We start from the raw sequence: 13,622 nt of genomic DNA, 5'->3' as shown, positions 1-13,622 counted from the left end.
AGTATAGTTGACATACAGTGTTCTATTAGTTTTGGGTGTGCAATATGATTCAACAATTCTATACATTACTCAGTGCTTATCATGATAAGTATACTCTTTAATCCCCATCACCTATTTCACCCATCCCCCACCCATTTTCCCTCTCCTCTGGTAACCATTAGTTTGTTCTCTATGAGAGTCTGTTTTCTTAGTCGGTCTCTTCTTTTTTTCCTTTGCTCTTTGTATTGTTTCTTAAATACCACAGGAGTGAAATCATATTTGGCTTTCCTCTGACTTATTTCACTTAACATTATACTCTCTAGCTCCATCCATGTTGTCGCAAATGGCAAGATTTCCCTTTTTTTATAGCTGAATAATATTCCAATATATTGTGCATATATACCAATCTTCTTTATCCATTTATCTATCGATAGACACTTGGGCTGCTTCCATAGTTTGGCTAGTGTAAATAATGCTGCAATGAACATAAGGATGCATGTATCCCTTTGAGTTAGTGTATTGTATTTTGGGGGTAAATACTCAGTAGTGCAATTACTGGATCACAGGGTAATTCTATTTATAACTTTTTGAGGAACCACCATACCATCTGCCACAGTGGCTGCACCAGTTTGCATTCCCGGCCCCTTATATCTCTTCCATATAAATGTTGTTATCTTTATCAAGTTCCATAAAAATCCCTGTTGGGATTTTGAATGAAATTACACTTTATATACAAATTGTTTTCTAATCATTAGCATCATATATTTCCCTATTTATTAAAGACTTAATTTTAGTAAAATTTTGTAATTTTCCCTTTAGAGATTTTTCTAACACGTTTGTGTTAGAATAATCTCTAAAGTTGATATTCTAATACTATTGTGATGCCTTCTCATTATAGCTGTTTTTGCATATATACAGAAATACAAATGACTTTCATTAATCTTCTATCCAGTCACCTAAATTTACATTATTTCTAATAATTTGTCTGTATATGCTTCTGTTTTCTATGTAAATGGTTATATCATCAGCAGATAATAAAATCTTATTCCCTCCTTTCCAATTCTTACGCTAATTTATCTTACTTTACTGCTTAGGACTATCCCAACACAGTATCAAATACACACAATGATAGTGGGCATCTTTGTCTCTGATTTTAAAGAAAGTGCTTCTAATGTTTCCCTATACTTTTTTTTTAATGTTTGTTCTTTAACAGTTACTTTATCAGTTTAGAAGGGTTTCTTTTCCTCATTAACTAAAAATATATCATGGAAAAGTTGTTTTTATAAAATATTTTCTCAATCTATTTAAATGATCATGATTTTTTAAAATCTGTTAATGTGGTGCCTTTTTGAATTTCATTTATTGATTTTCTGAAATTAAATCCTTACACACCTGAGATAAACCAAACCTGACTTGGGGGTATTATCCTTTTTTGTACACTGCTGGTTCTGATTTGCTACTTTGGTTAGGTTGTAAAGTCTATAGGAGGGAGTGAAATGGGCCTCCAATTTTCCATGGTCAAGTTTTTGTCTAGTTTGGGTGTCAGCACTAGCAGGCCTAATAGAATAATTGTTGAATAGTCCCTATTTTTCTTTTGCCAGGGAAAAAAATTCTACAAAATTGAGATGTTCTGGCCCTTGAAAGATTGGTAGAATTCACCTATGAAACATAAAACTCAGTGTTTTCTTTGTGGAAGATTTTTAATCACAATTTTAAGAAATTGTAGCTTATTCAAGCTTTTTATTTCTTCTTCCATTTGTCTAAGTTTTCAAAATTACTGGCACATAGTTGATAGTATTCTCTTTTAATCTGTGTACAGGTGCATCTTCCTTTCCATTCATGATATTACATCTTTTATTACCTCTTCTACTTTTTAAAATTGTATTCTGTTGATCATTTCCCAATTTCTTAACTTGGACATTTAGCTTACCCCTTCTCTTACAGTTTGAATTTCTTAAGGCTACAAATTCCTCCCCCCAACCCAGCAATATTTTTTAATTTAGCTCACAGGTTTTGCTATATAAAGTTTTCATTATCATTCAGCTGTATTTTTTAATTTCCATAATTTTTTAAATCCCTGAGCTTAGCTATGCCTCTGCACACTGTATTTTCTCAATTTATGTTTTGCGATTAACTCCTAATTTAACAGCACTGTGGGGAGATATCATCCTCTCTATAAAACCTGTTCTTTGAAATTTTTAAGGCTTTCACCTGGTCTAGTTGGTGATCAATTCTATAATGTATGCTTGCAAAACTCTATGTTTCTTATGCTAAGCCTGCTGCCTTTCTATAACCTTACATATCTACTAATTCGTTAGCCTGACCTACAGATAATTGAGAGATGTAATGAAATCTTCCACTATAATGGTGGATTTGTCCATTGATCCCAGTGTAGTTTTACCAACTTTGCATCATCTATTTTAAGGACTTTTAATCAGAGGCATACGTGCTTTAAATTACTAGATCTTCTTGCTGAACTGACATCATACTATTGTCAGTGTACTGTCATTATATAGTGATTGTCATTATATAGTGATTCTTTCCAACCCGATTGAGACATTTAGTCCTAAAGTGCATTTGATCTAATATTAGTGAGGTCATAGCAACTTTCTTTTAGTAATTCCAGGTATGTATTTTACCAATCTTTTAATCATTTTTACATGTCCTTAAAATTTTGGTGTATCCCTTATAAAAAACATGTATCTGGACTTTGGATTTTTTAATCCAATTTGTCAGTTTTTACCTTTAACTAGTAAATTTAGACGCTCCCTGGTGGTCTAGTGGTTAGGATTCGGCGCTCTCACCTTTAACTAGTAAATTTAGTCCATTCACTCTAATTAGTATATATGGATGCTTCTACCATCCTGACTTAGCATTCCAGTTTGTTCCACTCTTCCCATGCTTAATATGTTATTACCTTTCTTAAAAATTCTATCTCCGTCAGCAAGAACTTTAGTATGATTCATCTGGACTTTTAATCCTGAGATTTTTTTTTTTTTGCCTTAGCCTTTACAATAAATATCAAGAAATTATAATCACCTTTACTTCACAGATCTCTTGTTAACACTTCCTGGATTTGAATCTCTTAGTACTTCATCCAGAACTGGGCTCAATATGGGTCTTTGTGTGGCAAGGCTCCCAAGACTTCATACACCTGAGAATTTTTTTTTTTTTAGATTTTATTTATTTGACAGAGAGAGAGAACACAAGTAGGCAGAGCAGCAGGCAGAGCGGCAGGCAGAGAGAGAGGGAGAAGCAGGCTCCCCGCTGAGCAGGGAGCCCGACGCGGGGCTTGATCCCAGGACCCCAGGATCATGACCTGAGCCAAAGGCAGACGCTTAACTGACTGAGCCACCCAGGCACCCACCTGAGAGTATTTTCGTCATCATCCCTCCTATTTAAATGAATGTGGGTGGGTATAAAATTCTGTCTCTCTTGAAAACTCTGCGAACAGTTTGTTTTCCTGCATTTACTGATGCTGTTAAAAACTCTGACGTCAATTTAATTTTTGTTCCCTGTAGTAATCTGTTCCTTCTCTCTGAGACTTCTTTTGATATTTTTAACTCTTAAAATTTCACTATAATGTTCCTGGAAACAAATTTTTCCTGATCTCTCATCTTCAGGTGTCCTAAGGATACTTTCCCTCTGAGGACATTCATTTAAGGAAACTTTCCTTCTGAGAACATTTTTTTCTTCTTTTTTGTTAAGATTTATTTATTATAGAGAAAGCACAAGAGCATGTGGGGGAGGGGCAGAGGGCGGGAGAGAGAATCTCAAGCAGACTCCCCACCCAGCACAGGGCTGGATCTCACAAACCTGAGATCATGACCTGAGCCGAAATCAAGACTCAGATGCTTAACCGACTGAGCCACCCTGGCCCCCCCCCTTTTTTTTAATTCTAAAAGAGAAATATTTTTCCCATTATTTCAAGCATGCCTTTTTTTTTTTTTTAATGCAGGCTCCAGGCTCAGAGTATCTCCTATCCTCTAGGGAAAAATAACAAAGACAGTTGAAGAGCACAGGTATTTCAAGAGAAGAATAATGTATAAGTTTCACTGGAAAAGAAATAATAGAACAGATGGACCTAGAGTTTAAAGTTAGATTGATAATTATCCTAAAAGAAACAGGGAACATCTTAAGAACTTGAAACAAGAATAAGCAGGGTCTGAGAGAATCAAGCCAAAATAATAGGGTTGAAAAATGCAATGGTTGAAATAACAGAATGGATACAGTTGAAGAATAAACTCCAGATCAAGAAAATCTCCCAGAATAAAAAAAAAAGATAAAAAGAAAATCTAAAGGAAAAACCAAAAGGTAAGGAAAATAGATGTAGAGGTACTCACATCTAAATAATAGGAATCTTTTTGTTAAATTTCAATTTTATTTTTTAAAATATTTTATTTTTTTTTCAAGATTTTTTATTTATCAGAGATAAAGACAACACACACAAGCAGGGGGAGCGGCAGACAGAGGGAGAAGCAGGCTCCCCGCTGAGCAAGGAGCCTGATGCGGGACTCGATCCCAGGACGCTGAGATCATGACCTGAGCTGTAGGCAGATGCTTAATCAACTGAGCCACCCAGGCGTCCCTTTATTTAATTTTTTTTTAAAGATTTTATTTATTTATTTGACAGAGACATAGAGCACAGATAGGCAGAGCGGCAGGGAGAGGGAGAAGCAGGCTCTCCGTGGGCCAGGGAGCCCAAAGCAGGGCTCGATCCCAGGACCCTGGGATCACGACCTGAGCCGAAGGCAGCTACGTAACTGACTGAGCCACCCAGGCGCCCCACAGATTTTATCTTTAAGTAATCTCTACACCCAGTGTGGGGCTCGGACTCACAACCCCGAGATCAGAAGTTGCACGCTCCACCAGCTGAGCCAGCCAGCACCCCTAAATAATAGGAATCTTAGGTAAAAATGAAAAGGAGGGGGGTCTGATTCAGTCGGTGGAACATGCAACTCTTGATCTCATCATCATGAGTTCAAGCCCCACATTGGGCATGGAGCCTGCATTTAAATTCTTAAAAAAGATTTTATTTACTTGACAGAGAGCGAGAGAGGGAACACAAGCAGAAGGAGTAGGAGAGGGGGAAGCAGGCTTCCCACTGAGCAGGGATCCCGATGCGGGGCTCGATCCCAGGACCCTGAGATCAGGACCTGAGCCGAAGGCAGATGCTTAACGACTGAGCCACCCAGGTGCCCCAGGTCTGAAGAACTTAAAGGTAAGGTTTTCTTACTTTGCTTCAATACCTGGTAGACAGTGTCCTGCCATTAAAAACAAAACAAAACAAAGCAAAACACTGTTTTAAGGGCCATGGAAGTTAAGGGAATGGAGACAGGAGTGGGAGGATTTTTTTTTTTTTAAAGATTGTGTTTATTTATTTGACAGAGAAAGAGCACAAGTAGGCAGGGCGGCAGGCAGAGGGAGAGGGAGTAGTCGGCTCTCTGCTGAGCAGGGAGCCCGACACGGGGTTCGATCGCAGGACCCTTCCCCATGAATGGAAGGATTTTATTTTTTTTTTTTAAGATTTTATTTATTTATTTGAGAGAGAGAGAGAGAATGAGAGATAGAAAGCACGAGAGGGAAGAGGGTCAGAGGGAGAAGCAGACTCCCCGCTGAGCAGGGAGCCCGATGTGGGACTCGATCCCAGGACTCCAGGATCATGACCTGAGCCGAAGGCAGTCGCTCAACCAACTGAGCCACCCAGGCGCCCATGAATGGAAGGATTTTAAAATGAGAAAATAGGGGCGGCTGGGTGGCTCAGTCGTTAAGTGTCTGCCTTCGGCTCAGGTCATGATCCCAGAGTCCTGGGATCAAGCCCTGCATTGGGCTCCCTGCTTGGCGGGAAGCCTGCTTCTCCCTTTCCCACTCCCCCTGCTTGTGTTCCCTCTCTCGCTCTCTGTCAAATAAATAATAAAATAAAATAAAAAAATAAAATGAGAAAACAGTGGAAAGAGTGGGAGGGAAAACATGAGAGCAAAGGCACTGTTCAAGAACATATGTGAGAAATGAAGTCAGTTGACAAGCTCTGAATCCAAAGCAAAATCTGGCTCTTCCCCACTTGGAGTCTCTTTTGATTACAGCAGGGTTACGCATTGTTACTTGCTCCTTAAAAGAGGAAACTGAGCCTAAAAGAAGTCAAATAACTTGCCTGAGTCTAAAGCTTATTCTTTCCCACTATGCTACCAGTGAGCAGTTACATTCCGTTGCTCAAATCAGGAAGTTGGGGGCACCTGGATGGCTCAGTCGGTTAAGCGTCTGACTCTTAATTTCAGCTGAGATCATGATCTCAGGGTTGTGAGATCAAGCTCCACGTCAAGCTCCTTGCTGGGCAGGGAGTCTGCTTGGGATTCTCTTTCTTCCTCTGCCCCTCCGCCCCCAACCCCATGCATGCGCTCTCTCTAAATACATAGATTTTATTTATTTGTCAGAGAGAGAGTACGCACGTGCACAAGCAGGGGAAGCGGCAGGCAGAGGGAGAAGCAGGCTTCCCACTGAGCAAGAAGCCCAATGCGGGACTCGATCCCAGGACTCTGGGATCATGACCTGAGCCACCCAGGTGTCCCAATACACACATACATACATAAATGAAACCAGAAAGTTAGCAGTCACCTTCTCTCTCTTCCTGTTACCACATCATCAAACTTGATCAATTTTAACTTCTAAATATGTCAAAACCACCCCTTTTCATCTTCATGACTACTTCCCCAAACCAAAAGTGTTATTTCCTGCATGCATCACTGAAACAGACTCTTAACTGGTCTCTCTAACCCCCTTCAAACCAAATTCCACACTACAGCTAGAAGGATTAAAAAAACAAAATCAAAAAACAAACCCAATCCTACAGTGCCAGGCCCTGCTCTAAAACTTGCTACTGCTCTAAAGATAAACACAGAATCTAGCCCCAGTCTTGCCAGTCTTTCCTGTTGCACCTCACCACACTGATCTTTTAGTTTCTCAGGGCATTTACTTCCTGCTTCAGGGCCTTTGCACACGTTGTTCCTTCATTTGAAGCACTGCGAGTTCTGCCCAAGACTGACTCATCCTAGACCTTCTAGTCTCACGTTAAGTATCAGCTCAACAATCATTAATAGATAATAAGCCATTTAAGTAAAAGGCTGGGGGAGGGGAACTTTAAAACACATGGAGAAGGCTGAGAACACTTGACCACTGACAAAACTCTCTAAAAGATGGTCATTTGCATCATGTACTTCCTGATGTGAAGCAACAGGAAGCACCCAGAACCTCCTACCTCCTGTGAAGTATTCTTGAAAAAAAAAAAACTAACCAAGCTTCTACATCCAACTACTAATTACCTGCTTGTAGGAAAAATGGAGGGCAAAGGAATAAATAATAACAAAAGCAAAATAATTAGCCAAACCCAGAATGTAGGAAATTATACAGGATCTCAGATGGCGGGGCAAGGGGGCGGGCCCGGAGCAGGGCAGATATGGTTAAGTGGGGAGACCATGATGGAGGCTTAAAAAAACATAAACAGTACAGCATGTGGACCTTGTTCATTCAAGTCCTGATTCAAAGAAACCAACTGTAAATGCCATTTTTCTCTAAACAATCATAAAATTTTGAATTATGTACTAGGTAGTAAATATTAAGAAACTGTTCATTGTAGTAAAAAGACACTGATAATTTTTGTAAATCCTGACCTGATAAGAAATACATCCTAACATATTTAAAGGTAAAATGATACATTTGTGATATGCCTTAAAAGATTTCATTAAAAAATTGAGAAAAGTAGAAAAAATATTTAATTGAAACAACGGACTTTATTGAGTGGTACACACCAAACAGAAAGAAATCACAAAAATTCCAATTATCTATTGCATCTTGAAAAACTAGTACTCAGAGAATACTCCAGTTACGAAAAAGAATGTACATTATTAACTGGTACTACTTTGGCTCTCTGGAAATGTTTCTTTCCAGCTAATAATAAACCTTAGAGATAAGTATAAAAAGCTGAAAAGAGGGGCACCTGGGTGGCTCAGTCAGTTAAGTGTCTGCCTTGGGCTCTGATCTGCAGGGGTCCTGGGATCAAGCCCTGCATCTGGCTCCCTGCTCAATGGGGAGTCTGCTTCTCTCTCTGCCCCTCCTCCCCCACCCCCTCGTGTTCTCTCTCGCTCTACTCTCAAACATTTAAAAAATCTTTTAAAAAGCTGAAAAGAACTTGTCTACTTTTAAATGAATGAGGGAAGAAAGTTCTTTCTGCAGTTTTCTTGCTTTCAAAAAAAACTCTCCCTTTGGGATGGCTGGGTGGCTCAGTTGGTTGGGCATCTGCCTTTGGCTCAGGTCATGATCCCAGGGTCCTGGGATCGAGTCCCACTTCGGGCTCCCCGCTCCGCAGGAGGCCTGTTTCTCCCTCTCCCTCTCCCCCTGCTTGTGTTCCCTCTTGGTGTGTCTTTCTCTGGGTCAAATAAACAAAAATCTTAAAAAAAAAAAAAAGAGTTTATTTACAAAAAAAGAAATTCATTAAAAAAAAAACAAAAACCAAAAACCTCTCCCTGGAACAAACTGATGGTTGCCAGAAGGGAAGAGGTGGAGGGACAGGCAAAATGGGTGAAGGGGAGTGGGAGATACAAGTTTCCAGTTAGGGAATGAGTAAGTCACAAGGATAAAAGGTATAATACAGGGAATACAGTCAATGGCATTGTACTAGCGTTGTGTGGTGACAGATAGTAGCTGCACTTGTGGTAAGCACAACATAACGTATAGAGCTGTCAAATCGCTACGTGTACACCTAAAATAAATGTGACATCGTGTGTTAATTGTATTTCAACTTAAAAAAATAATAAATAAAATAACCCAAAAGGACTCTTCTTTAAGAGATGTGTTTATTGACAGAGAAGCCATGGGACACCTGGGTGGCTCAGTCGGTTAAGCATCTGCCTTCGGCTCAGGTCATGATCTCAGGGTCCTGGCATCAAGACCCATGTCTGGCCACCTGCTCAGTGGGGAGTCAGCTTCTCCCTCTCCCTCTGCCCTTCCCTCTTGCTCTCTCTCTCTCAAATAAATAAAATCTTAAAAAAAAGAAAAGAAAAGAAAGCCAATTCCACCTCTTCATTCCACAATACAGCAGAATTAGGGATATCCCAGAGCAGGCCAAACTACCCTGGTTTTTCAGTGCATTTGAAGAGTGAAGGACTATCACACATGAGCCTGTAGAGGTGACTCAGGAGGCACTTCCCTTTCCACTCTCACCCCCCTCACTGGGTATGTGTGCAAGTTTATTCGATTGGTTTCCAACTTACTGTCTCCATTCCTGCTTGGTACTCTTCAAGTTTCCACTTGAACCACTCAATCCCCACCATGACGAATGATGAACTCAGTTTCTTCAATGTGTCCAGTCCTTTTATCACTTACCTCCCAGGTGTTTTTAGTACTGAGTTTTTCAAACTACAAGTTGTACCCCCGTGAGTATTAACTGCTCCCCTCCATTAATGATATAGAACAGAACAGAAAATAAAAGTAAGTAACAAAGGTAAGTTTTGTTTGGTGGAACCTGTTTCTGTTATTGAATAGCCAACACAACAAGTTAAGCACCTTTGTATCAGGCACTCTTTAAAGCAATAACTTTTTTTTTCAATAACTCATTCAATCCTTACAGAGATCCTATTAGGTAGATGTATTATTGTCCTCATTTTCAAAGGGGAGACTGAGGCAGAGAAGAAGATAACTTGCTGGAAAGTATGGTCTTAGAGTCCAACCACTCTGGCCGCAGAGCCAGAGTTCTTAACCATTCCCCCTCCTATGCATACTGGGTCACAATATAAAACATTTCTTACTGGGGGTCATGGTTTAAAAAGTTTGAAATCCACTGCCTTTGGATTTCACATAGTATCAGGCATCTGTCCTTCTTCCTCTTCTGTGATCTACTTTCTATTGAAAAGTCTTATTCTTTTACCTAGGCCAAAAGTCACTTCCTTGGTGACTTTTGACACCCCAAGGGAAGCTGATGACAGCAGAGCCCCCCTATTACCACTTGCTACATTATATTTTTTATTTGTGTCCTCTACTGGTCTGAAATCAGAAAGCAGTTTATTCATCTCTCAGTGATGATGAAAGACTGGTTTTTACCCTACACTTAGTCCAAGAGACTCCTACACCTCATCTTCAAATCTCTACCTTTGAAGACAACTGTGATTTTAAGACTAATTAAAAACTTCTTGTCAAAATTTAGAACTAATTCGTAATTCTTTAAAGCCCTAAGGACCTCTACTAAACACGGTCTGATTCTTTCAACTACATACTTGAAAATAATAAAAACTTAAAAAAAAAGAAAACTACTGTACCATTCAGATGTTTAGTTCTTACCAAATCTGTTACACACCTACACAGGCAAAGTGTGTAGCAAGAGTATGTTCCAGCACAGTTTGCAAACCAACATGCCAGGAACAACCTAAAACTCCATCAGTGGGGAACTGGCGAACGAAACTGTTGTATAACCCTCTAAACCAATACTATGCAAGTGTTTAAAAGAAAGTATATGTATATTTGATGGAAAGCTGTCCCTGATATTACCTGAAAAACTTAAGGTGCATAACAATGCATACAAAATCATCTCACTGTTGTTTAAAAATGTGAGTACTGTAGGAAAAAGGAAAGATGTTATCAAGCAGTTAACAGTAGCTAGCCTGAGGAGTTAATGAACAGTTAAACTTTACACACTTCTGTATTATGCGCATTTTTTTTAACTTCAGACACACGTCTGGCTTTTTTTTTTAATATAAACTACAAAAATTTGTGATCCCGACCAGTACTGTGTGAAACAAAATATTGTGAAATAAATACTTTAAAAATAAGTTATCTTTTCGTGTCAGGAAGGTATGAGGAGGGAGGAGACAAAACCTAAACTGACCTAAACTGAGATGTAGGAATACCTAACACAAAAAGTACCAAGTACCTTTGGGACAGATACTTGTTCAGGGTGGAAGAGCTTCCTCACTAACACAGAGCTTTCCTGATGACAGGGAAAAAGCAACAGCATGTTCTACGGGTGTCGCTTTGTAAGAGCGGTTTTCAAAATCCGGGAAGCACAAGAATCAGCGGGAAAGTGCGCTGTTTAAAATACAAATTCCCGAGGCCCATCTCCGGATGTTCGGCTTGGGCGGGTCTGGGTGTGGCCCCGAAATGAGCCCTCTTCAAACAAGCACTCAAGTTGTCTCTGACACAGATGGTGCGCAGCCCTGAAAGTGACTACCTTCAAATCTTGAGACACATCGATGTCATTCTTCCCCCCTCCCTCTCTGGCCACCTCTATCCTCCAAAGGGCCTCAGCAGGTTTCCAATGTTGCGTCCAGTTAAACATCGCCCACCGACCATTTCTACTCCAGGTGTAACCTGATGGCCGAACGGCTGCAAGCACGTCACTCCACCTCCATTTTTGCCTTCCGCGCGGCCTCAGCTCATCACCCTTCCCCCACCAGCCCTTCTTCCGCCCGGCGCGACCATCCCAACGCCGCCACCCGTGCCTCAAGCTCCACCCGCCCGCTGCCCCAGATCCGAGGCCCGCCGAACTGGCCACACCACCGCCCGCTCCCCACTCTCCACCTCCTGTCCCCAGCCGCCGGGGACCCGGCCGCCGAAACCCAAGAGCCACACCTTAAGGCCGCTCCATGAGTCGCTCCCCCGGCGAGCCCGGGGGGGGGAGGGGGCGTCAGTCACAGGCCCTAAGGCCTCAGCAGCATTTTGAAACGGCGAGTAGTGAGGGCGCAACTTCCGGCCTCCTGAACCCGTCTCGTACCAGAGCTTCCGGTGAGGCCTCCGGAAACCATAGAGGCCCCACTGGAGGACTAGAGAGGTAGAAAGGCTGAGCTCTCCCTACCATAGACTAGAGCCCAGTCCAGAGAGAGAGTCGCAGGTCCTGGATGACTGAATTTTGAGGTTCTAGAGAAATCGTTTTAGGAACTCAGTCTGATGGTATTCACAGACGTGTCCTAGGAGATCAAAAATCGAGGAGGGGAGAAACCTAATAGCATAGTCAGAGGCAGCCTTTCGCTGTTCCAAAAAACGCCATTCCCACTGTTACTCAAAGTTAATTTACTCACTCTTACTCCCCAGAGGTGGTGGCTGGAGAGGGCAAACAGCATGTTAGTGTTGTCGCTAATTGGGGGAGATAGGATTAGAATATACACGAATAACTCAAGATACGTGATAAATGCTGAAAGAGGTGCAAAGAACCGGGAGGGGGAGCTTCTTTGGATCATACAACCTGATAAAAGCACGTGCAACCTCTCAGGTTGGCCGACTTCCACCTCTGCCAATGCCAAATGGTATTATCCCTCCCAAATACCTCATCTCATTTATTTCAGGATGATTCTAAATGTTAGAGGATTTTCTGAGCTGAAGTATGTTACTTTGCAATTTCCATTGGTTTCAGTTATACACTTGGTAGAACAGAGTAAGGAGTCATTCTTTATAACATGAATACTATTAAGTCATTTGAAGACAGTTCCCATGTTCCATCCCTAACCCTGTCCCTTGTTTTTCTACAAGCTAAAAATCCCCTCACAGCCTTCAACTATTTCTTATTTGACATGGCTTCAAGCCACCCTGGTCACCATGTTCTGAACAAGTACTTGTTTGTCCTGTTTAAGATGTGGTTCCCAGGACTGGGTACAGACTCATGTTAAATAAAATGGGGCAATGACCTCCCTTAATTTACACATTGCACCTTGCTCTATTTCTGGCATAACCTTCCGCATAGCCGGGAGATCCAGATTTCTGTAAATGAGCTGAAGAATTAATTCCTTTTTCACAGTTGTTCTGAAAGAGCTTGAAGTCAGCAACCACCTCTCTCAAAAAATAAAGGGGAGGGGCTTTTTTAGATGAACCACTCTTCAACTGTTTCTCCTCTTTTTTGTGCAATTAATTTTAGTGTTTTTTTTTAATTCCCAAACAGTAATTTGTATCTTTTAAATAATATCCAGTTAGTTTAGATCTCTTCCTCCTGTCTCCAGGACTCTTGGAATTATGATCCTGTCCAGCAACTCATTTTGTTTAAGATCAACAAACATTTGTTGAACACCTACTCTGTGCCAAGCACCAACCTAGAAGATTCCAAAGCAAGTAATGCCTGGAATCTGCCTAGTGGAGGAGTCAGACAGTCCAGGTAAAGAGAATGTGGTAAGTGTGGTTAACCTTGCCTGGAAGGTTGAGAGAGATTAGCTCTTTCACTTTTGCATTTTGCAAAATTTTGATCAACATATTTAATTTGTCTTATCAAAAGTCTTGATAAATATGCTGAATAGGACATGGTTAAGAATAGAGCTTTTCCCCTCATGGTTGACACTGATTCATGATTAATCATTCATCTTCAAATATTCTTAAACCACTAATGATCCTACCTAATAGTGGTCAGTATCTGGCAACATTTCGCTATCCTTTCCTAAGGAGTTCATAAAATTTCATCAAATGACTTGCTCTAATGAAAATAAACCATAACTAGAGCATTTCTTCTCCTCATCAAGTAAACTTACCAAAAAGAAAATGAAATTAGCTTAACAAGCTCATAACTGACTCAGTGATCACCACTTCCTTCTCTAAGAACTCTACTCAAAAACCGTTTATTTAATAAAGGAACAGGAAATGTAGGTTTAGTCTAGTTATTTCTAGAAACCAGAAAGTTACAC

At 40.7% G+C, this 13,622-nt stretch overlaps 1 protein-coding gene across 7 annotated transcripts in view; it reads right to left on the bottom strand.

The window, feature by feature from the left end:
* MDM4 (MDM4 regulator of p53) overlaps window positions 1-11,708 on the bottom strand; it is a 59,781-nt gene extending 48,073 nt beyond the window's left edge. For 5 of the 7 annotated variants that reach the window (XR_012375810.1, XM_073884531.1, XM_025855197.2 and 2 more), the window contains exon 1: window positions 11,593-11,708. The gene's annotated coding sequence lies outside the window, so the exon portion shown is untranslated. Of the gene's footprint in view, window positions 1-9,242; window positions 11,513-11,592 lie in introns of those variants that run through there. The other 2 variants (XM_073884529.1, XM_025855198.2) reach the window with 2 other exon arrangements.
* Between the last annotated feature and the right edge of the window lie 1,914 nt (window positions 11,709-13,622).

Source organism: Callorhinus ursinus, unplaced genomic scaffold (genome assembly GCF_003265705.2).
Source record: "Callorhinus ursinus isolate GAN/ISIS: 27379988/994484 unplaced genomic scaffold, GSC_fseal_2.0 scaffold57, whole genome shotgun sequence".
NCBI classification, from domain to species: domain Eukaryota; kingdom Metazoa; phylum Chordata; class Mammalia; order Carnivora; family Otariidae; genus Callorhinus; species Callorhinus ursinus.
The sequence above is the reverse complement of the archived record's forward strand: the minus strand, read 5'-3'. Positions and strand labels throughout refer to the sequence as shown.